This window comes from Rhynchophorus ferrugineus, unplaced genomic scaffold, assembly GCF_030347505.1.
Source record: "Rhynchophorus ferrugineus isolate W39M unplaced genomic scaffold, kcgeb_rfMv2 rfM696, whole genome shotgun sequence".
NCBI classification, from domain to species: Eukaryota; Metazoa; Arthropoda; class Insecta; order Coleoptera; family Curculionidae; genus Rhynchophorus; species Rhynchophorus ferrugineus.
Window position 1 is genome coordinate 1 of NW_027473273.1, and position 25,000 is coordinate 25,000.

The following is a 25,000-nucleotide window of genomic DNA, read 5'->3' on the forward strand; positions in this document are numbered from 1 at the left end:
CAGCTCAGACCTTAACAAGCACCAGAGCCATAGACTCATGGTCTACAATTCAAAATGTCCCTAACTAAGATCGCGTTCGGATCCGTTCAGAGAAGGATCGAGATGCCGAGCGCGGGTAAACGGCGGGACTAACTACCACCACCTTGACAACCGCAGCCTATGCCCGAACATATCAGGAAGGCGCGTGCATGGATTAACGAGATTCCCACTGTCCTTATCTAAAATTTTACGCAATACGGCCGCGACGGAACCGAACAGGCGCTCGGAGACCCGTACGTGAACCGTCCCCGATACTTACGCAGGAAAGACCAGCTCGGAGCTTTAACAAGCACCAGAGCCATAGACAGATAGTCTACATTTCAAAATGTCCATATACTTACGCAGGAAAGACCAGCTCAGCAGATCGCGTTCGGATCCGTTCAGAGAAGGATCGAGATGCCGAGCGCGGGTAAACGGCGGGACTAACTACCACCACCTTGACAACCGCAGCCTATGCCCGAACATATCAGGAAGGCGCGTGCATGGATTAACGAGATTCCCACTGTCCTTATCTAAAATTTTACGCAATACGGCCGCGACGGAACCGAACAGGCGCTCGGAGACCCGTACGTGAACCGTCCCCGATACTTACGCAGGAAAGACCAGCTCGGAGCTTTAACAAGCACCAGAGCCATAGACAGATAGTCTACATTTCAAAATGTCCATATACTTACGCAGGAAAGACCAGCTCAGACCTTTAACAAGCACCAGAGCCATAGACTCATGGTCTACATTTCAAAATGTCCCTAACTAAGATCGCGTTCGGATCCGTTCAGAGAAGGATCGAGATGCCGAGCGCGGGTAAACGGCGGGACTAACTACCACCACCTTGACAACCGCAGCCTATGCCCGAACATATCAGGAAGGCGCGTGCATGGATTAACGAGATTCCCACTGTCCTTATCTAAAATTTTACGTAATACGGCCGCGACGGAACCGAACAGGCGCTCGGAGACCCGTACGTGAACCGTCCCCGATACTTACGCAGGAAAGACCAGCTCGGAGCTTTAACAAGCACCAGAGCCATAGACAGATAGTCTACATTTCAAAATGTCCATATACTTACGCAGGAAAGACCAGCTCAGACCTTTAACAAGCACCAGAGCCATAGACTCATGGTCTACATTTCAAAATGTCCCTAACTAAGATCGCGTTCGGATCCGTTCAGAGAAGGATCGAGATGCCGAGCGCGGGTAAACGGCGGGACTAACTACCACCACCTTGACAACCGCAGCCTATGCCCGAACATATCAGGAAGGCGCGTGCATGGATTAACGAGATTCCCACTGTCCTTATCTAAAATTTTACGCAATACGGCCGCGACGGAACCGAACAGGCGCTCGGAGACCCGTACGTGAACCGTCCCCGATACTTACGCAGGAAAGACCAGCTCGGAGCTTTAACAAGCACCAGAGCCATAGACAGATAGTCTACATTTCAAAATGTCCATATACTTACGTAGGAAAGACCAGCTCAGACCTTTAACAAGCACCAGAGCCATAGACTCATGGTCTACAATTCAAAATGTCCCTAACTAAGATCGCGTTCGGATCCGTTCAGAGAAGGATCGAGATGCCGAGCGCGGGTAAACGGCGGGACTAACTACCACCACCTTGACAACCGCAGCCTATGCCCGAACATATCAGGAAGGCGCGTGCATGGATTAACGAGATTCCCACTGTCCTTATCTAAAATTTTACGCAATACTGCCGCGACGGAACCGAACAGGCGCTCGGAGACCCGTACGTGAACCGTTCCCGATACTTACGCAGGAAAGACCAGCTCGGAGCTTTAACAAGCACCAGAGCCATAGACAGATAGTCTACATTTCAAAATGTCCATATACTTACGCAGGAAAGACCAGCTCAGACCTTTAACAAGCACCAGAGCCATAGACTCATGGTCTACATTTCAAAATGTCCCTAACTAAGATCGCGTTCGGATCCGTTCAGAGAAGGATCGAGATGCCGAGCGCGGGTAAACGGCGGGACTAACTACCACCACCTTGACAACCGCAGCCTATGCCCGAACATATCAGGAAGGCGCGTGCATGGATTAACGAGATTCCCACTGTCCTTATCTAAAATTTTACGCAATACGGCCGCGACGGAACCGAACAGGCGCTCGGAGACCCGTACGTGAACCGTCCCCGATACTTACGCAGGAAAGACCAGCTCGGAGCTTTAACAAGCACCAGAGCCATAGACAGATAGTCTACATTTCAAAATGTCCATATACTTACGTAGGAAAGACCAGCTCAGACCTTTAACAAGCACCAGAGCCATAGACTCATGGTCTACAATTCAAAATGTCCCTAACTAAGATCGCGTTCGGATCCGTTCAGAGAAGGATCGAGATGCCGAGCGCGGGTAAACGGCGGGACTAACTACCACCACCTTGACAACCGCAGCCTATGCCCGAACATATCAGGAAGGCGCGTGCATGGATTAACGAGATTCCCACTGTCCTTATCTAAAATTTTACGCAATACTGCCACGACGGAACCGAACAGGCGCTCGGAGACCCGTACGTGAACCGTTCCCGATACTTACGCAGGAAAGACCAGCTCGGAGCTTTAACAAGCACCAGAGCCATAGACAGATAGTCTACATTTCAAAATGTCCATATACTTACGCAGGAAAGACCAGCTCAGACCTTTAACAAGCACCAGAGCCATAGACTCATGGTCTACATTTCAAAATGTCCCTAACTAAGATCGCGTTCGGATCCGTTCAGAGAAGGATCGAGATGCCGAGCGCGGGTAAACGGCGGGACTAACTACCACCACCTTGACAACCGCAGCCTATGCCCGAACATATCAGGAAGGCGCGTGCATGGATTAACGAGATTCCCACTGTCCTTATCTAAAATTTTACGTAATACGGCCGCGACGGAACCGAACAGGCGCTCGGAGACCCGTACGTGAACCGTCCCCGATACTTACGCAGGAAAGACCAGCTCGGAGCTTTAACAAGCACCAGAGCCATAGACAGATAGTCTACATTTCAAAATGTCCATATACTTACGCAGGAAAGACCAGCTCAGACCTTTAACAAGCACCAGAGCCATAGACTCATGGTCTACATTTCAAAATGTCCCTAACTAAGATCGCGTTCGGATCCGTTCAGAGAAGGATCGAGATGCCGAGCGCGGGTAAACGGCGGGACTAACTACCACCACCTTGACAACCGCAGCCTATGCCCGAACATATCAGGAAGGCGCGTGCATGGATTAACGAGATTCCCACTGTCCTTATCTAAAATTTTACGCAATACTGCCGCGACGGAACCGAACAGGCGCTCGGAGACCCGTACGTGAACCGTCCCCGATACTTACGCAGGAAAGACCAGCTCGGAGCTTTAACAAGCACCAGAGCCATAGACAGATAGTCTACATTTCAAAATGTCCATATACTTACGCAGGAAAGACCAGCTCAGACCTTTAACAAGCACCAGAGCCATAGACTCATGGTCTACATTTCAAAATGTCCCTAACTAAGATCGCGTTCGGATCCGTTCAGAGAAGGATCGAGATGCCGAGCGCGGGTAAACGGCGGGACTAACTACCACCACCTTGACAACCGCAGCCTATGCCCGAACATATCAGGAAGGCGCGTGCATGGATTAACGAGATTCCCACTGTCCTTATCTAAAATTTTACGCAATACGGCCGCGACGGAACCGAACAGGCGCTCGGAGACCCGTACGTGAACCGTCCCCGATACTTACGCAGGAAAGACCAGCTCGGAGCTTTAACAAGCACCAGAGCCATAGACAGATAGTCTACATTTCAAAATGTCCATATACTTACGCAGGAAAGACCAGCTCAGACCTTTAACAAGCACCAGAGCCATAGACTCATGGTCTACAATTCAAAATGTCCCTAACTAAGATCGCGTTCGGATCCGTTCAGAGAAGGATCGAGATGCCGAGCGCGGGTAAACGGCGGGACTAACTACCACCACCTTGACAACCGCAGCCTATGCCCGAACATATCAGGAAGGCGCGTGCATGGATTAACGAGATTCCCACTGTCCTTATCTAAAATTTTACGCAATACTGCCGCGACGGAACCGAACAGGCGCTCGGAGACCCGTACGTGAACCGTTCCCGATACTTACGCAGGAAAGACCAGCTCGGAGCTTTAACAAGCACCAGAGCCATAGACAGATAGTCTACATTTCAAAATGTCCATATACTTACGCAGGAAAGACCAGCTCAGACCTTTAACAAGCACCAGAGCCATAGACTCATGGTCTACATTTCAAAATGTCCCTAACTAAGATCGCGTTCGGATCCGTTCAGAGAAGGATCGAGATGCCGAGCGCGGGTAAACGGCGGGACTAACTACCACCACCTTGACAACCGCAGCCTATGCCCGAACATATCAGGAAGGCGCGTGCATGGATTAACGAGATTCCCACTGTCCTTATCTAAAATTTTACGTAATACGGCCGCGACGGAACCGAACAGGCGCTCGGAGACCCGTACGTGAACCGTCCCCGATACTTACGCAGGAAAGACCAGCTCGGAGCTTTAACAAGCACCAGAGCCATAGACAGATAGTCTACATTTCAAAATGTCCATATACTTACGCAGGAAAGACCAGCTCAGACCTTTAACAAGCACCTGAGCCATAGACTCATGGTCTACATTTCAAAATGTCCCTAACTAAGATCGCGTTCGGATCCGTTCAGAGAAGGATCGAGATGCCGAGCGCGGGTAAACGGCGGGACTAACTACCACCACCTTGACAACCGCAGCCTATGCCCGAACATATCAGGAAGGCGCGTGCATGGATTAACGAGATTCCCACTGTCCTTATCTAAAATTTTACGCAATACTGCCGCGACGGAACCGAACAGGCGCTCGGAGACCCGTACGTGAACCGTCCCCGATACTTACGCAGGAAAGACCAGCTCGGAGCTTTAACAAGCACCAGAGCCATAGACAGATAGTCTACATTTCAAAATGTCCATATACTTACGCAGGAAAGACCAGCTCAGCAGATCGCGTTCGGATCCGTTCAGAGAAGGATCGAGATGCCGAGCGCGGGTAAACGGCGGGACTAACTACCACCACCTTGACAACCGCAGCCTATGCCCGAACATATCAGGAAGGCGCGTGCATGGATTAACGAGATTCCCACTGTCCTTATCTAAAATTTTACGCAATACTGCCGCGACGGAACCGAACAGGCGCTCGGAGACCCGTACGTGAACCGTCCCCGATACTTACGCAGGAAAGACCAGCTCGGAGTTTTAACAAGCACCAGAGCCATAGACAGATAGTCTACATTTCAAAATGTCCATATACTTACGCAGGAAAGACCAGCTCAGCAGATCGCGTTCGCATCCGTTCAGAGAAGGATCGAGATGCCGAGCGCGGGTAAACGGCGGGACTAACTACCACCGCCTTGACAACCGCAGCCTATGCCCGAACATATCAGGAAGGCGCGTGCATGGATTAACGAGATTCCTACTGCCCCCCTAACTTCTCTCCGCTTGGGGAGTAGGACTTGCTAGGACTACTGTTTCAGCGATAGTCCTAATCATAGAGAAAGACAAATAATGCTCATCTTGTAGTGTGGAAAATTGGCAAACTCATAGTAGCAATGGTCCCAGGGTGCTTTGTCCATTCCACCACTCGGACACGGCCAGTTCCGTCAACTCTGCCAAGACTCCCTAACCTAAAACATTAAAAATCATAACTAGACTATTGATATTCCGATGGGAGGATGATTGGCATTAGGAATGATTGAACAATATGAAACACAATCACGAAGTTACTGCACCGTCCTACGGGGTCGCTATCTCAATAGACCTCATACCTTGCAAATCAAACATATAAGTCATCTAACTAATAAACTTCGAGCAGATAAGTCTAATATAAACAAATGTAGTATTCAACATATCCGAAAGTACTTAAGCAAAGGTAGAATCCTGGCCTGTTGGCGTTCGGTCATCAAGTGCAGAGGAACCGCAGGTTGATGTGGATAGCTTCGGACATGTGATTTCCAGATTGATCACGGTCGGCTCTACCAGTTCTGTCAGGGGAACTGGACACGGATAACCTAAAAAATACAAAAAATGTAAATACACCGCTGGTATCTTAATTGGAAGGTGACTAGCAACAAAATAAAATGAAATAAAAGTGGTTAAACAATATCAAAACATATCTACGGCGTCAAATTCACCCTGAAATAATACGAAATATTCATACAAAAGTACAATCTAGTGACACAGATGGTGTCCGACATAACCTCCAAGTGGTGCGAGGGGGTAAAACAAACAAGTCACAGGTCGACAAATCACATAAGATCGGTCTAATCCATAAGAAAACCTAAAAACACAACAATAACAAAATAAAATAAACAAAACGTTTAAACAGAACGAAGACATAACCTCCAATGCGTGTACGTCAATTCTAATGAATGAGAGACGAAAACAATATCCAACGACATAAAGTAGAGAAAGAAATCAGGCGGCGCGCGCCATCTAGCGAGAACCAAGACAATCAAAGAATAGGATTTTCAAATATAGAGAAGCGTAAAATTGTCAAGAATATCATTAAAAATCTTTGAAAATTGTATTATATTATATTCTATTCTATTCTAAATTAATGATATAAATAGAATATGATATAAAATATCCTTAGCTAAGCATCAGAATTCACCCACAGTCGAAACAAAGGAAGAGATATATTCACATCAAGGAAGGCTCTTCGAAACAATCTAACCTAAATTGCAATAACAACAATAAGTAACCTATGATAAATCACTAGATTAACAAACATATACATACATAAACGGCACTCTCACCTAGATTTCAAACTTACTCAAAAATGCTAATTATATAAGGCAATACAGGTCATCACGGATAATCCTCAAAGGAAGTGCACATCCGAGAGGATGTCAAGGGGCAAGTCAGTAACTGTGTATAACCGCAGCAACTCGGAATAAGCGAAAGATTGTTGCATGGAATATATAAACATCTTCAAACTAACATCCGGTCAAATCTCTCAATGTCATTTAGTTGCTCACTAAAAGCAACAATATCATTCAATTACCTTAAAGGTAACCATACGAAGTAACTAATTGGTACCCTATAGTCAATAAATAGACACTTACTGTATAAACTACCCTAATGAAAAGAAATACATGGGTTGACTGTCATGCATGGCCTTCCTACGGAGACAGTCATCGTACCAATGCATCCAAGTGGGGTGTTGGTCCAACAGTAAGGACATGATCATTAAACTAAAAATTCACAATATAGAATTAGTAGGTAGTGAATCGGATCGACAATTATAAATAATAAACGCATATATAGCTGGAGACCACCAAATCCAGTCGCAACAATAAATGACAGTCTATCATAACTCGTCGCACAATTATGTTCCATAGTAATCTCCAAACGATGACACGGCACTAATAGTCGGTCCGAAACGATAAATTAAAGCAACTTTCATCTCATTTTCAATTGATCACATCAAATTCTAAGAACAAATAACATAACCTCATAAATACAGCTGACATGTACCGGTTCGATATACAGAAATCCTAATCTTTGCAAATCCGATCATAACAATTAGGAAATAATTAATGAAATGAATGAGAAATTAGAAAGATACGATATCGATACAATAAAATGGATATTGTTCAATACTCTCATTAAGAAGAGACTGCATGCACGAAGATTCAGAGAAAGGTATTGTCAAAAGTATTGCGATCTATAAAATATCGTCGTAACTCTGTCGTATATCACAAAACCTCTCAAAATTAAAACTTATGCCTGTTATTTTACTACTTAAGCTAAAATAATAAAATTCTCTTTTTCAGCTGTCTTGGTGGTCCTGAAAAGGACCGATATTTGATGATAAAATAGGTTACATTCGTTTTATTTAGTTTTGCTATCTGTCTTTTTAGGTAACAATACAGCTTGGATATTTGGCAGAACGCCGCCCTGGGCTATAGTAACTCCGGATAGGAGTTTGTTCAATTCTTCGTCGTTTCTGATGGCCAATTGCAAATGCCTAGGGATAATCCTGGTTTTCTTGTTATCTCTAGCGGCGTTACCCGCCAATTCGAGAACCTCGGCTGCCAGATATTCCATTACGGCAGCTAAGTAGACGGGAGCACCGGCCCCTACGCGTTCGGCATAATTCCCTTTCCTTAAAAGTCTGTGAATACGACCGACAGGGAATTGTAATCCCGCTCGGTTAGAACGAGACTTCGCCTTTCCCTTCACTTTTCCGCCTTTACCACGTCCGGACATTTTACTATCGATTGCTTCTAGAACTCGCTCGCCTTAGAGTTGAAATCTGTACTAAAACTGTCAACATACTAGCAACGAATTTTGTTCGTAAGCCGAACGCATGATCTCGTACGCGACCAATGAAAGGCTAACTCAGATAATAGGCGGGGCTTAGGAGTGTATTTAAGGAGCCTATAAATTCTAAGGATTCCTGAAATTTGTTTTAGTCTAGTACTTTTCGTGGTTCCTTTAATATCGTAATATTTATTTCGAAATGCCTCCGAAAACAAGCGGTAAGGCGGCCAAAAAGGCCGGTAAGGCTCAGAAAAATATCTCCAAAAGTGACAAGAAAAAGAAACGCAAGAGGAAGGAAAGCTACGCGATCTACATTTACAAAGTTTTAAAGCAAGTTCATCCCGATACGGGTATCTCCAGCAAGGCCATGTCGATCATGAATTCTTTCGTGAACGATATATTCGAAAGGATAGCCGCCGAAGCGTCCCGTCTCGCTCATTACAATAAAAGATCTACTATCACAAGCAGAGAAATCCAAACTGCCGTGCGATTATTGCTGCCCGGTGAATTGGCTAAGCACGCCGTTAGTGAAGGTACCAAAGCCGTCACTAAATATACCAGTTCTAAGTAAACCATAAGCCTTGAATATCATAAAGGAGAAAACGGTTCTTTTCAGAGCCACAATTTAGATAAATAAAAAAAGAAATAATCTTAAAAAAATTAATTTTATATATTATACAGCTGTAGTATCCAATATTGAAATACAAATTTTGTTATCAACAGTATATTATTATTCTTTGGTTATTAGTGATTACATTATTTTTTCTTTAGTTTTTAAAAACAATGCGTATAAGTACACCGACTGTTATTAATTACTAACATGTAGTCGAATATAACTCTGAGATAAAAATCCATAACTCTTTTAGTGGTTTATATAAATATCGATAAAAGAATATTAATTGAATTATCTTCTTTTTCTTTGATTAAATTTAGGTGGTTCTGAAAAGAACCGTTTTTTTTTGTTGCAAAATACGACTATAAGTAGAGTATTATAAATGATAGAAAATAAAGTTTAGGCACGTTCGCCTCTGATACGTCTGGCTAGCTGAATATCCTTGGGCATGATGGTTACTCGCTTTGCATGTATCGCACATAAATTAGTATCCTCAAAAAGGCCAACTAAATAAGCTTCGCTGGCCTCTTGTAAAGCCATTACCGCCGAACTTTGAAAACGTAAATCGGTCTTGAAATCTTGAGCGATTTCGCGAACCAATCGTTGAAAAGGTAATTTCCTAATCAATAATTCGGTGCTCTTTTGATAACGACGAATCTCCCGCAAAGCGACCGTCCCAGGTCGGTAGCGATGTGGTTTCTTAACGCCACCGGTAGCTGGAGCGCTTTTCCTGGCCGCTTTGGTAGCCAATTGTTTCCTAGGAGCTTTACCTCCTGTTGATTTTCGCGCAGTTTGCTTGGTACGAGCCATATTTTTAAAATAGAGGTAATGAGAAAAATTAACAAACGCAAACGACGGCGACCCCTTTCGGACTGATTCGGTCATAAAATCAGAGAGTCCTTTTTATAACATGTTATCTAATCTGATTGGTCCGTTTTGTGCCAGTGGGCGGAACTCAATCCTAAGTCTACAAAACCGGGCTGATTGAATGTAATCGACAACAGTTGTCCGTAGCACTCGTGTTGTGAGCGCGCTACTTATTCGAGATCATTTATTTTTTTTGTATTAGGTTCGATAAAAGATGACCGGCAGAGGTAAAGGTGGTAAAGGTTTGGGAAAAGGAGGAGCCAAGCGGCATCGTAAAGTGCTTCGTGATAATATCCAAGGTATTACGAAGCCCGCCATTAGAAGATTGGCTAGACGAGGCGGCGTAAAACGTATATCTGGTCTGATTTACGAAGAGACCAGAGGTGTTTTAAAAGTGTTTTTGGAAAACGTCATCAGAGATGCCGTTACATATACCGAACACGCCAAAAGAAAAACCGTTACCGCAATGGATGTAGTATACGCCTTGAAACGTCAAGGACGTACATTATACGGGTTTGGAGGTTAAGTCACATTTTATTCGCGAACTAACGTGAAATGTGACCCTCAAAATTAATTTTAGAAAAATTAAACAACGGTTCTTTTCAGAACCACAAATTTATCGATATTTAAAAAACGGAAGCTCTATTAGGATTTAAGGATAATCTTTCAATCATTACAATCATCATAATTTTATTTAAAATAATAATTTAAGTATAACTGGCCCTAATTATTTGAGGGTTTGGATTCCAAAACTCTATACTTAATAAATAGACCGCCCCTTAAATTCATCGTTAATTACATAGATTATATACAAGGCGCGATGTTATAATACGGTTCGATTTTACTAAAGGAGAACCGCTAGAAATAAATCCTTCATATTATTTCGACTTAATTGTTGTTTAATAAAACGATAATTATTGGTATTGGAATGTCTCTTAATTTATCTTACACACCCAAAAAACAATCTTTAAAGTACTTAAACTGTTTATTAGAATATTTTAAATAATTAGTAAGTGCAAGTCATAATATGAGTTTTAATTTTAAGTTCTTTTTTTGTTTTATTATTTTGGTGGTCCTGAAAAGGACCGATAGTTAAAAGGTTTTTGTACGACACAAAAACCCTAAGGCTCATGTAACTTATTTGGTTTTACTATCTGTTTTTTTCGGTAACAATACGGCCTGGATGTTTGGTAGAACGCCGCCCTGGGCTATAGTAACACCGGAGAGGAGTTTGTTCAGTTCTTCGTCATTTCTGATGGCCAATTGTAAATGCCTAGGGATAATCCTTGTTTTCTTGTTGTCTCTAGCGGCGTTACCTGCCAACTCGAGAACTTCGGCCGCCAAATATTCCATTACGGCAGCTAAGTAGACGGGAGCACCGGCCCCTACGCGTTCGGCATAATTTCCTTTCCTTAAAAGCCGGTGAATACGGCCAACAGGAAATTGTAATCCCGCTCGGTTGGAACGAGATTTCGCCTTTCCCTTCACTTTTCCACCCTTACCACGTCCAGACATTGTATTGCTAACTTTTTTAAACTAAAAATAACCGAAAAACTAATGGCGACAACGCTCACGTCCTTTCGACAACGAATGAACAACTGGCAGTGAACTGTCCAGCGAATAGCTTTTATTCGGCAACTTCTCAAAACACTAGTACGTTTCCTACTCGACCAATCAGAGCTTTCTACGACATAACGCCAAGAATGGGCGGAGCTTAGAAGTGTAGCGTCATTTATCAAATAATTAAACGACTATAGGTATATTTCGGTTTAGTCTTTTATCTTTTGCTGTATGGGTAGGTCGCGAATCTCATTCGTTTAAAATGCCACCGAAGACAAGCGGTAAAGCGGCAAAAAAGGCTGGAAAAGCCCAGAAAAACATTTCTAAGAGCGATAAGAAAAAGAAGCGTAGGAGGAAGGAAAGCTACGCGATTTACATATACAAAGTTTTAAAGCAGGTTCATCCCGATACGGGTATTTCCAGCAAGGCCATGTCGATTATGAATTCTTTCGTGAACGATATATTCGAAAGGATAGCCGCCGAAGCGTCGCGCCTCGCCCATTACAATAAAAGATCGACCATCACGAGCAGAGAAATCCAAACCGCCGTTAGGTTATTGTTACCCGGTGAATTGGCTAAGCATGCCGTTAGCGAAGGTACCAAAGCTGTCACTAAATATACCAGTTCTAAGTAAACGAAATATATTATTTTGAAGGTGATCATAATAATATGAAGGGTGGAAAACGGCTCTTTTCAGAGCCCCAAAATGTTTAAAGAAGAAAAAAAGAAATAAACTATTGTTAAGAAGATAGGATATATACGAAGTCAAATAAATTAAAATATAGTAATCGTTCATAAAAATGTTAAAATATCCAGAAAAAAATATTTTATTTTATATATTCATTCCTTTACGGTAACATAATAACAGTATATGTGATACCCCTTTCTTATCGTGATATAAACTTCAAGTCAATCCAGCAGGTGTTCACACCTTATTACTAAGGATTCCTCAATATTCACAATATATTTGTGAGCATAATATTCTAAATTCAATTCACAAATATTATAACTAAAGCGTCATATAAACGGAAAAAATATCAATGTCTCTTTTTTCTAATAGAAGTTGGTGGTTCTGAGAAGAACCTTTTTTTTTCATATAAATACAAAAAACGACCTTAATATAGGACAGCCGTAGCATTTATGCACGTTCGCCTCTAATGCGTCTGGCTAATTGAATGTCCTTAGGCATGATAGTTACTCGTTTAGCATGGATCGCACACAAATTGGTGTCTTCAAAGAGACCAACCAAATAGGCCTCGCTAGCTTCTTGCAAAGCCATCACTGCCGAACTTTGGAAACGTAAATCGGTCTTGAAATCCTGAGCGATTTCGCGAACCAATCGTTGGAAAGGCAATTTCCTAATCAATAATTCGGTACTCTTCTGATAGCGTCGGATTTCTCTTAGAGCGACCGTACCGGGTCTGTAACGATGCGGTTTTTTAACACCACCGGTAGCGGGAGCGCTTTTCCTGGCTGCTTTAGTAGCCAATTGTTTTCTGGGAGCCTTACCTCCGGTTGATTTTCGAGCAGTTTGCTTGGTACGAGCCATCGTCTAAACGGGTCTGACTTCAAACGTGTAGGAAGAATTACAAGCGCAAGCACCAACGAACTTTTGGAAACTGATCGAAGGTGTCAAAGAAATCTCCCTTTTTAATAATGTGTGAAGATATTCTGATTGGTCCGGCTAGCATCTGTGGGCGGGACCCGATTCGAACTCAACAAAACCCATGGTAGGATTTGAAATTGAAATAGTTACCCGTAGTATTCGAGGTGTACGCTGCACAATTCGATTATAAATTTGCTTTCTTTTAATACTAAATTGAATAAATCATGACGGGCAGAGGTAAAGGTGGTAAAGGTTTGGGAAAAGGAGGCGCTAAGCGGCATCGTAAAGTGCTTCGTGATAATATCCAAGGTATTACGAAACCCGCCATCAGAAGATTGGCTAGGCGGGGTGGAGTTAAACGTATATCCGGTCTAATTTATGAAGAAACCAGAGGTGTATTAAAAGTATTTTTGGAAAACGTTATCAGAGACGCCGTCACTTATACCGAACACGCCAAAAGGAAAACCGTTACTGCCATGGATGTAGTATACGCCCTCAAACGCCAAGGACGAACCCTATACGGATTTGGCGGTTAAATAAAGTATTATATATGCTGACCAATTAAAACAGAACAACGTATCTATTCAACTAAAGAAAACAACGGTTCTTTTCAGAGCCACAAATTTACTAGCATAAAAAAAGAAATTTATTATTCGAAAATGGACTAAGATGACGTTAAATTTTATTAAATATCTGCTCCTTTCATCTAAGATTTACTTGTAAAGTAACAAATATACTGCATTATAATAGACGATCGTAATATAAAAAGATAGATAAAGTTTAAAATAAGATTTCATAATAAATGTTAGGTTAATGACAAGAATGTAAATGATGGTGAACAATCGAATACCGAATCTTCGTTGAAGCTTTAATATAGTTTTCCTTTAGAGAGAAAATACTCCGAGATAAACTTCGCGTCGATGAGCTTGGAGAATCCTTAAGATTTCAAAGAAGGTACGGTAGTTCTACGCACGTATGTATGGAGATCGCGTTCCATGTATTTATTGACTTTAGATAACTATTTATGAAAACAGATTTCAACTAAAGAAGCAAAATATACTATAATATATATGAGCATTGTATCGATACAGAAGGGTTTGACACGATATTCTTATAGACGTCTCGATATCGTTGCTCACCCGATACGTTCGATTGTAACCCAGAGTTCGGATGGTGTTAAGAAACCGTTAAATAAGAAGTATATTAGTATAGGATCGGTTAATTTTCATGTCATTGTTTTCTTACAGTTAATTCGACAACGGTACGTTTCGATATAGATTCGTTTTGGACAACGAACAATCTGTACCGCATCAATTAGGAATAATATGTCTCGTTTCTCCAATAATAGCATTAGATCTGTACGGAATTGCATTTATATCAAAAGACGATATATCGGGGGACGTAGATTTGAAAAGATATATTTTCATAGTTATAACCGAAAGTCTATAACTCGAATGTAAATTGGTAGTTTCGACGGAATCGAGAGCAACGCTTGATTTTGTGCTTCCTTCTAAGACGATAGTCAACGTAAAATTTATTGGTAAAGTTTGCTACTTCTACTACGTTTTATCTTTTAACGCCTCGAACATAAATCGTATGATATTCTAAAGGATTTATGTATTTAATATGAGAAATAAGTAAACGGTTCCAAGCTCGATGAACGTTTCGACGAAGCCGGAATATGGAACGTCGTTCGCGCTCGACCGTTCAGTCCTCCGTTCGGCTCATATCATATAGGGTACGCATTAAATGAGAGCGACCGCCAGACAGTTAAAATACGCGAACGAGAAGCATACGCACGTACGTAACTTTGTCAAACGAATCGTGATTAGAACGTTCTTATAAGAAAATTAAGAAATTATATCAGAATGTCGGACGTCGATATTAGCGGACAAGCGGTTTCTCCTTCGTCGAATCAAGGGAGTGGAGGAAATTCCGCCGCCGTTGTTAACGCATCGTCAACAGGCACACCGGCCGGGTCGAATTCATCTTCGGTGTCGGCTACGGGAGCCGCATCAGCTACAGCCGGTAGCGCAGGTTCGTCTGCAGGAGGGAAGAAAGAAAAATCCACTTCGAGCAAGGCGAAGAGTTCTAAATCGAAAGTTAGTCATCCTCCGATCGCTGATATGGTAACGAGTGCAATTAAAGGATTGAAAGAGAAAGGCGGAACTTCCTTCAGAGCTATTAAAAAATACATAGCGGCCAATTACAAAGTGGATGCTGACAAATTATCGCCCTTTATAAAGAAATATATAAAGACGTGGATCGCTTCGGGTGTTTTGGTACAAACGAAGGGCAAAGGAGCTTCCGGATCATTTAAATTAGCGGCTTCGGCACGTAAAGCAGGAGGTACGACAGCCGCAGGTACGAAGAAAAGAAAAACGGCCACTGCCAAAACCGGACAGAAAAATAAACGAAAACCAGTAGGAGGTGCCGCGACAGCTACGACAGCCGGTGGTAAAAAAGCGTCTGCCAAAAAAACCTCAGAGAAAACGGAAAAAAAGACGACCGCCGCCGCCTCCGCCTCAACTAAGAAAACCACAGCTAAAAGTAAGAAAGGTGAATCTGCAACTTTGGCCGAGAAAAAAGCTTCTGCCAAAAAAGCCGTCGAAAAGAAAACAGGAAAGAAATCTACCGCCGCCACGACTACGTCCGCTTCCAATGCCGCCGCTAATAGTTCATCTTCGAAAGCAGCAAAAAGCAACACGGCCGCAAGATCCCCGAAATCGCCTTCCAAAGCGAAAAAATCTAATAAAGCCGGACCTACGAAAAAGCCCAAGGCGCCTAAACCGAAAAGTGCTAAGACGACGACCTCAACTGTTCGTGTTGCCGCTGGTGAAGGTGCGAAAACTAAAAAACCAGTATCACCAAAGAAAAAGAAATAAAACTATTTCTACTACGTATGACGATATATTAAACAGGCGACACATTTCATCGTCAGATCAAGAAGACACGGAGTTGAAAATTACAAATATCCCGACACTCCTGGACGTGCTACGACTTCCCTAAAAAATACGTTCGTCCAAGACCGTATTTTTTTAATAGAAAAAAAAACGGTTCTTTTCAGAACCACAATATAACTTTATAAAAGAAAGAATATTTATATAATTTATTTATTATCTTATTATTACTTAAATGATTATTTTCTAGATAGAGCCGTAACTAATTAGGGAACCGATCGATCGATACTCTAAAACAGTAATAAAGGAATATTCAGTACAGATCAGATTATTTATAAATTTTCTAGTTAATATTTATTCTTTAATAAGAACGCGTATTCTAACTTCTTTTTTATACGATTTTGTTGGCCCTGAAAAGGACCGATATTAAAGGGCGTATGCAAAACTTTAAACGGTTTGCGTTATCTATTTGGTTTTGCTGTCTGTCTTTTTAGGCAATAATACTGCTTGAATGTTAGGCAAGACGCCGCCCTGGGCAATAGTAACGCCAGATAACAGTTTATTCAATTCCTCGTCGTTTCTGATGGCCAATTGTAAATGCCTAGGGATAATCCTTGTTTTCTTGTTGTCTCTAGCGGCGTTACCCGCCAACTCGAGAACTTCGGCCGCCAGATATTCCATTACGGCAGCTAAGTAAACGGGAGCACCGGCCCCTACGCGTTCGGCATAATTTCCTTTCCTTAGAAGTCGGTGAATACGACCGACAGGAAATTGTAATCCCGCACGATTGGAACGAGACTTCGCCTTTCCCTTCACTTTTCCGCCTTTACCACGTCCGGACATGTTAATCTCGATCGTTGTTAGATACTGCTCACCTTTAAATCAAAAACGGTACTGGAAATTTCTTACAGATCGGCCTGGAATTTTGTCCGCGAGCCAAACTCGTTATATCATACGCGACCAATCAGACTCTAACTCGGGCTATGGGCGGGGCTTAGAAGTGTTCCTTCGAATGTTATAAGTTCTAGAATTAAAGGCATTTTTTTAGTTAAGTACTCTTTGAGGTACGTGAGACGTCGGGATTTTTATTTCGAAATGCCACCGAAGACAAGCGGTAAGGCGGCCAAGAAAGCCGGAAAAGCCCAGAAAAATATCTCTAAGAGCGACAAGAAAAAGAAGCGCAGGAGGAAGGAAAGCTATGCGATTTACATATACAAAGTTTTAAAGCAGGTTCATCCCGATACGGGTATCTCCAGCAAGGCCATGTCGATCATGAATTCTTTCGTGAACGATATATTCGAAAGGATAGCCGCCGAAGCGTCGCGTCTCGCCCATTACAATAAGAGATCAACGATCACGAGCAGAGAAATCCAAACCGCCGTTAGGTTATTGTTACCCGGTGAGTTGGCTAAGCACGCCGTTAGCGAAGGTACCAAAGCAGTCACCAAATATACCAGTTCTAAGTAAATTAATTCACATACCTATGTGTGTTTCAATATACTACTTACCTGCAAAATCGGTTCTTTTCAGAACCACAATTGGATATACATTTTAAAAAATGAAATGTTAAACAGTAGCTGACATTTTATAAAAACAGAATTTTCAGATATATATATATATATTGTAGTTATTGTATTGAATTATATTATATCATTATAATCTGTTATATAGTAAGTATATAGAATAAGTTTTGTAAAAATGGTACGGCCCGAGATTGTTATTTAAAAATAAGGTAAAGTATTTCTGGAGTGACTTCGAAAATATGTGTATTCATTTTTATTACGTTTATGACTATATGATAATTAATTTATTTTTCCTAACTGTGGCTAATTGTGGATTGTGGCTAATTTCTACACGATAAGTATTAATCACGGGAACGTCTCGAAATGAACAAATAGGAACTGTAATTAATCAAGAATTTAGAATGGAACTATCGTCCTAATATAATGAGGATCGTCAAAGAGAAGATACTTTTTTTTTCGTTTACTAGGTTGACCTTGCTTGGGGACAGTGGAACTCAGTGGAAAATCGCTGATGGTGGGTGAGGAGGATAGGCCTGTGGTCAGAATCGATATCTTGGAGTACTTGCAGGTCAGAGGCTTGATTCGAATTTTGATAGATAAAAAAGTCAATTATTGTCGGTCGATTGGAGGAGTAGTGAGTTGGTTCGCTTGGAGCAATAAGCCCAAGTTCCAACTCATCTATTATCCCGGCCGATAGTAATTCTTCCAATAGCTGTGTGGTTGATGGCGTTGAAAATGGCCTGAAAATCTCCTTGGTCATCTGAATATGTTCCGAAGAGTATTTCGCCAATGGAGATCGGGTTCGTGTTCTAGTGGAATCCAGACCAGCCAGACGACTGTTATCTTGAGTTCCCCGTACATGAGTGGGGGGAGGAATTGGTCTTTTGGGTTTGGTTGTTTTTGGAGTAGGTCGGCACTTGCATCCCGAGTAATTTGCGGTGTATGGTTCTCAACAGTTGGTGCATTTCGGCGGGGAATTTCTGTCTTTGGGACTTGACGTAGGCCGGAGTGGCTTTACAGTTGGCCGATGAATGACCGTAGAATTGGCAGTTAAAACGTTGAACGCGCCTGCCGTTGCCGCGCTGGGCTTGGACTTTTACCACCTGATTCATTAGGCGGTCGACCGCGAAGATACGGCGTTCCTCTCGAGGAACCGACCAACATGGATTGGATTGAAACCGAGCTTCATGAGCGCGGTTCGGACTTCGAGTTACCATTACGTCGAGAGAGAAATATAATATATTAGCTGACCCCGCAGACACTCCGTACCCTGTACTCAATGGATAAATAAAGGATTCATTCTATCAAATTCTTCGTTCAAATCACTTTCGAATCATCCTTAGGAACATTCTGATATCGGAAAACCTTATCCGTAGTCGATAAACGATATCTAACGGATGAATTATAGAAAATGGCCAATAAGCGGCAAATATCCGATCGTAAGGGTGCACCATCGTTTCGGCGAATCATTCTTTTGGAATCTTACGTTCTACAAGCAAAACATTTATTCATAGGTATATACCGATAATAACGAACGGGCCGACGTAACAACCTAAAATGTCCTGAAATACGTGAGAACAGTTTTACTCCGATCGCCGTATCGATATGTGACAGTATCCATCCTATGAAGGATCTTTACATTCTACTAGCATAATTTTATGGATCGGAATTTTCCGACTTTTAAAGAACGTGATCGGCAGTCTAGAAACGGCCTGAGGACGTATTAACACGAGAGGTTAAAATTATTGCTTTAGAAGTTCACGTTGTCTAAAGCTAAAGTTTATTCATCGGAACATTCCGATAATAACGAGAACGGGCAGACGTAAAAACGAAAAATTTGCGCAACGTCCGTATAAACGATCTGTTCTAAAACACCCATACATTTCCGATAGCTGGCGAGAGACCCGCGCTTAAATCGTGTGCGCTTCTACGTGGGGCGATACGAGAGACGGATACGACGGGTCGGGTCGACCGGCGCTGTGACACTTTTACCGAGTGGCTTTTGATCAGCGAAGGTGGTATTACATATTATATGTTAATATATAAGATCCGAACCGTATTTTTTTATTTATCTAAATAAAAAGCGTATTTCGTCGTGTTATTATATATTCGTAACGCTCTCGCGATTTTGTATCGTCGTTTCGTTGTTCTTCCTGGTCGGTTTTTTTCGATATATCGGGAAGCGTACGACGACGACGACGGTATCACTGCGAGATCGCGAATTCGGCGGGAACATTCGGCTTCGTTAGAAGAAGATGATCCACGATTCATATGCGATTGGAATTATTATTTTTATGGACGTATCGGTTTTTCATCGGAACGTTCATAAAACAGCAACACATTTTGCGATAGCTCTCTGCTCTCCGAGCGAGAATAAAATAAAAAATCACGAAACGTTTCTCGTACGAGGTTTCCTTGTCGCTTTATATATTTCTATCTAGCGAAGGGTTCGGAGAGAATGTTTTTCGAGGTCTTATAAACGCCGAACGATATTTTGCGGCATCCAATTTTCGACGTAGTCGACGATCGTCGTCGATAATCGAGATAATTGGGTGCCTAGTCGATCGGTTGTGTATAAAAAAAACAAAAGATGTGTCTAAGATGATGATATCGTTTTGTTTTATTAGACAACTAATATTAAAATGTAAGAGCGTGGCGCCTCGGACCGGTTTTTCCGTCGTCTAGGCGCGCTATCATGCACCTCCTTTTTATTAGTCGTCGATATATATTATATATCGTCGTCTTACGCACACGTTTCTTTATAAGTCAAACTTATAAAATAAACTGTGTCTGTATTTGTTTTATCTGCTTCGTGTCGATAAAATAATAAGAACAGTTCCCTGGTTGATCCTGCCAGTAGTCATATGCTTGTCTCAAAGATTAAGCCATGCATGTCTCAGTACATACCGAATTAAGGTGAAACCGCGAAAGGCTCATTAAATCAGTTATGGTTCCTTAGATCGTACCCACAATTACTTGGATAACTGTGGTAATTCTAGAGCTAATACATGCAAACAGAGCTCCGACCAGAGATGGAAGGAGTGCTTTTATTAGATCAAAACCAATCGGTTTCGGGTTCGCGCTCGTCATCGTACAACTTGGTGACTCTGAATAACTTTAAGCTGATCGCACGGTCTCGCACCGGCGACACATCTTTCAAATGTCTGCCTTATCAACTGTCGATGGTAGGTTCTGCGCCTACCATGGTCGTAACGGGTAACGGGGAATCAGGGTTCGATTCCGGAGAGGGAGCCTGAGAAACGGCTACCACATCCAAGGAAGGCAGCAGGCGCGCAAATTACCCACTCCCGGCACGGGGAGGTAGTGACGAAAAATAACGATACGGGACTCATCCGAGGCCCCGTAATCGGAATGAGTACACTCTAAACCCTTTAACGAGGATCAATTGGAGGGCCAGTCTGGTGCCAGCAGCCGCGGTAATTCCAGCTCCAATAGCGTATATTAAAGTTGTTGCGGTTAAAAAGCTCGTAGTCGAATTTGTGTCTCGCGCCGCCGGTTCATCGTTCGCGGTGTTAACTGGCGTGTTTTTCGCGAGACGTCCTGCCGGTGGGCTTAGTCGTGTCGCGTCGCCGTCGCGCGTGCGTTTCGGCGTGCGTGTTGTGCGCGTCGTGGTTACGACGGCCCAACTCAATCCTGCCGCGGTGCTCTTTACTGAGTGTCGAGGTGGGCCGGCACGTTTACTTTGAACAAATTAGAGTGCTCAAAGCAGGCTAAAATTTCGCCTGAATACTGTATGCATGGAATAATGGAATAGGACCTCGGTTCTATTTTGTTGGTTTTCGGAACCCCGAGGTAATGATTAATAGGAACGGATGGGGGCATTCGTATTGCGACGTTAGAGGTGAAATTCTTGGATCGTCGCAAGACGAACAGAAGCGAAAGCATTTGCCAAAAACGCTTTCATTGATCAAGAACGAAAGTTAGAGGTTCGAAGGCGATCAGATACCGCCCTAGTTCTAACCTTAAACGATGCCAGCTAGCGATCCGTCGACGTTCCCTAATATGACTCGACGGGCAGCTTCCGGGAAACCAAAGCTTTTGGGTTCCGGGGGAAGTATGGTTGCAAAGCTGAAACTTAAAGGAATTGACGGAAGGGCACCACCAGGAGTGGAGCCTGCGGCTTAATTTGACTCAACACGGGAAACCTCACCAGGCCCGGACACCGGAAGGATTGACAGATTGAGAGCTCTTTCTTGATTCGGTGGGTGGTGGTGCATGGCCGTTCTTAGTTGGTGGAGCGATTTGTCTGGTTAATTCCGATAACGAACGAGACTCTAGCCTGCTAACTAGGCGCTTTTTGACATCCTAAAGGCCCGCCGGCCGCGTTGCTTTCGGGTTTCGCGGTTCGTGCGCGGTTTTTACTGTCGGCGTACAAACTATTCTTCTTAGAGGGACAGGCGGCTTCTAGCCGCACGAGATTGAGCAATAACAGGTCTGTGATGCCCTTAGATGTTCTGGGCCGCACGCGCGCTACACTGAAGGAATCAGCGTGTCTTCCCTGGCCGAGCGGCCCGGGTAACCCGCTGAACCTCCTTCGTGCTAGGGATTGGGGCTTGCAATTGTTCCCCATGAACGAGGAATTCCCAGTAAGCGCGAGTCATAAGCTCGCGTTGATTACGTCCCTGCCCTTTGTACACACCGCCCGTCGCTACTACCGATTGAATGATTTAGTGAGGTCTTCGGATCGACACGCGATGGCGTTTCGGCGTCGTCGATGTGTAGGAAAAGATGACCAAACTTGATCATTTAGAGGAAGTAAAAGTCGTAACAAGGTTTCCGTAGGTGAACCTGCGGAAGGATCATTACAGTGTGTTGTTATGCCTATATATATATAATAGGTAAACGTACAAGTCTGTAAAAATCATTGTCGAACGTTAAAGAGCCATCTACGAAGTTCGGAAGTTCCGATCGAATTTCGACGTCGTCAACGTAGCTGTTTTCGGGTACCTATAATATATGGTTTTAAAAGATGTACGCCCGAAAGCGGAGATATATACGATGAAGATGTTGTTATATAGGACGACGAGTAATAATCGTCGGCCTACGACGGATTTCGTTATAAATGGACAAATCGAGCGCAAAATAAAACGATTTTGCCAATTATATTTCTAATCGACGTTTCGATCCTCATATCGACGAACATATACGATGATCGGTAATGTGATTAGTTTACGAAAATCTTATCACCCTTCGTTTGTTTCATTCCAAAAGGGTGAGATTTAGTTTACGAAAATATTGCCAAACTATGATCAGCGTATGCTCTTTTGTTGTCGTACGAGGTGAGACGACGAAAATTTACAACGAACGTCACCATTTCGAGTAGTCTGTCTCCGCTCCTCTCGTTGTGTGTAGTGGAGAAGACGAAAATAAACCGTAAGAGCGTTTTAAAGTCGACGGCGGCTGCGAAAGGGGCGCAAGCGCTGTCTATGACGTGAGCGCGCGTCGTCGTCGTCGTCGTCGTCTTATAATAGAAACGTTTCGATATGCGTTTAAAACCTAACTTAAAAAAAGATTACCCTAAACGGTGGATCACTTGGCTCGTGGGTCGATGAAGAACGCAGCTAATTGCGCGTCAACTTGTGAACTGCAGGACACATGAACATCGACATTTCGAACGCACATTGCGGTCCTGGGATCTCATACCCGGACCACTCCTGGCTGAGGGTCGTATCTCATTTCAAGACTGCTCGGATTTTCTTTGATCTTCGCGATCGACGAGAAATGTCTGAGCGTGCTGAGCGTATAAGCGCGATTCGATCGCGACGTTCTAAAACGTGACAGCGGACCCGTACGTGTGACCTAACTCTCTCGTACGGGTCGTACGAATATGAAAGGGATGAGACGTGTTTAAAACGGTCGTTCGCACGTTTTTGTGATAAACGTAGCGCGCACCATTAATACGATCGTCGTATCCGATAAAATTAGTTTTTAATCGACGTCGGATCGTAGGTGCGTTGTCTCTCGAATACGAGGGAGAAAACACCGTTTTTCGACGGCGCGTCTTTTCCATTCTAAACTTTTATATTTCGTATTGGCTCCTAATCTTCATTATTATGATGATTACGAGCGCCACGCATATTAAACTAGCGACCTCAGAGCAGGTGAGACTACCCGCTGAATTTAAGCATATTACTAAGCGGAGGAAAAGAAACTAACTAGGATTCCCTTAGTAGCTGCGAGCGAACAGGGATTAGCCCAGCACCGAATCCCGCGACCGACATCGGGCGCCGGGAAATGTGGTGTTCGGGAGGGTCCATTATCTCGACGTTACGTCGCGCGTCCAAGTCCATCTTGAACGGGGCAACAGCCCATAGAGGGTGCCAGGCCCGTAGCGACCGTGACTGACGGCGAGAGGATCTCTCCTTAGAGTCGGGTTGCTTGAGAGTGCAGCCCTAAGCGGGTGGTAAACTCCATCTAAGGCTAAATATAACCACGAGACCGATAGCGAACAAGTACCGTGAGGGAAAGTTGAAAAGCACTTTGAAGAGAGAGTTCAAGAGTACGTGAAACCGTTTAGGGGTAAACCTGAGAAACCCGAAAGGTCGAAGGGAGAAATTCATTCGCGGCTCGTAGTAGGCGGCGTGCGATCGCGTGACACGTGACGTTTCGGCGTTGCGCGCGCCTTTCGTACGTCGATCCGGCGACGAACGCGTGCACTTTTCTCCTTGTAGGACGTCGCGATCCGTTGGGCGTCGGCTTAAGGCTCGAGGTGGAGACCGTAGACTGCGGTTCGCGCCGTTTTCGTTTACGGACCCTCGTGTTCGCGGTCGACTCGCTCGACGGTATACCGAATGGTTTAAGGCCGCTACTCGTTAGCGTTCGGCTCGTCGCAAGCGCGTCAGATGCACGTCGGTAATCGGACCCGGTGCCGTTTCCGACCTCTGATGACTGTTGGCGACGAGGTTCTCGAACAGACCTAGACCGATCGGCGACGCTATAGCTTTGGGTACTTTCAGGACCCGTCTTGAAACACGGACCAAGGAGTCTAGCATGTGCGCGAGTCATTGGGAATCACTAAACCTAAAGGCGTAATGAAAGTGAAAGTTCGTCTCGCACGAACTCAGGGAAGATGGGCGGTTTACCCTTAAAAGTGGCCGCTTCGCATTCCCGGGGCGTCTCGTTCTCATCGCGAGAAGAGGCGCACCAAGAGCGTACACGCTGGGACCCGAAAGATGGTGAACTATGCCTGGTCAGGACGAAGTCAGGGGAAACCCTGATGGAGGTCCGTAGCGATTCTGACGTGCAAATCGATCGTCGGAACTGGGTATAGGGGCGAAAGACTAATCGAACCATCTAGTAGCTGGTTCCCTCCGAAGTTTCCCTCAGGATAGCTGGCGCTCGTAGCGTACGAGTCTCATCCGGTAAAGCGAATGATTAGAGGCATTGGGGTCGAAACGACCTCAACCTATTCTCAAACTTTAAATGGGTGAGATCTCCGGCTTGCTTAAATGATGAAGCCGCGAGATTTCGGATCAGAGTGCCAAGTGGGCCATTTTTGGTAAGCAGAACTGGCGCTGTGGGATGAACCAAACGTCGAGTTAA

The 25,000-nt window shown here is 43.7% G+C and overlaps 2 non-coding genes and 1 pseudogene across 2 annotated transcripts; all 3 read left to right on the top strand.

Moving 5' to 3' along the window:
• The first annotated feature begins 20,274 nt into the window (after positions 1–20,274).
• Positions 20,275–22,263, top strand: LOC143206448 (small subunit ribosomal RNA). Its single transcript, XR_013008414.1, has one exon. It is a non-coding gene; the product is annotated as a small subunit ribosomal RNA (ribosomal RNA).
• Positions 22,264–22,971: 708 nt separating this feature from the next.
• LOC143206447 (5.8S ribosomal RNA) lies at positions 22,972–23,126 on the top strand. The gene has a single exon (XR_013008413.1). It is a non-coding gene; the product is annotated as a 5.8S ribosomal RNA (ribosomal RNA).
• A 419-nt stretch (positions 23,127–23,545) lies between these two features.
• LOC143206449 (uncharacterized) overlaps positions 23,546–25,000 on the top strand; it is a 2,994-nt pseudogene continuing 1,539 nt past the window's right edge.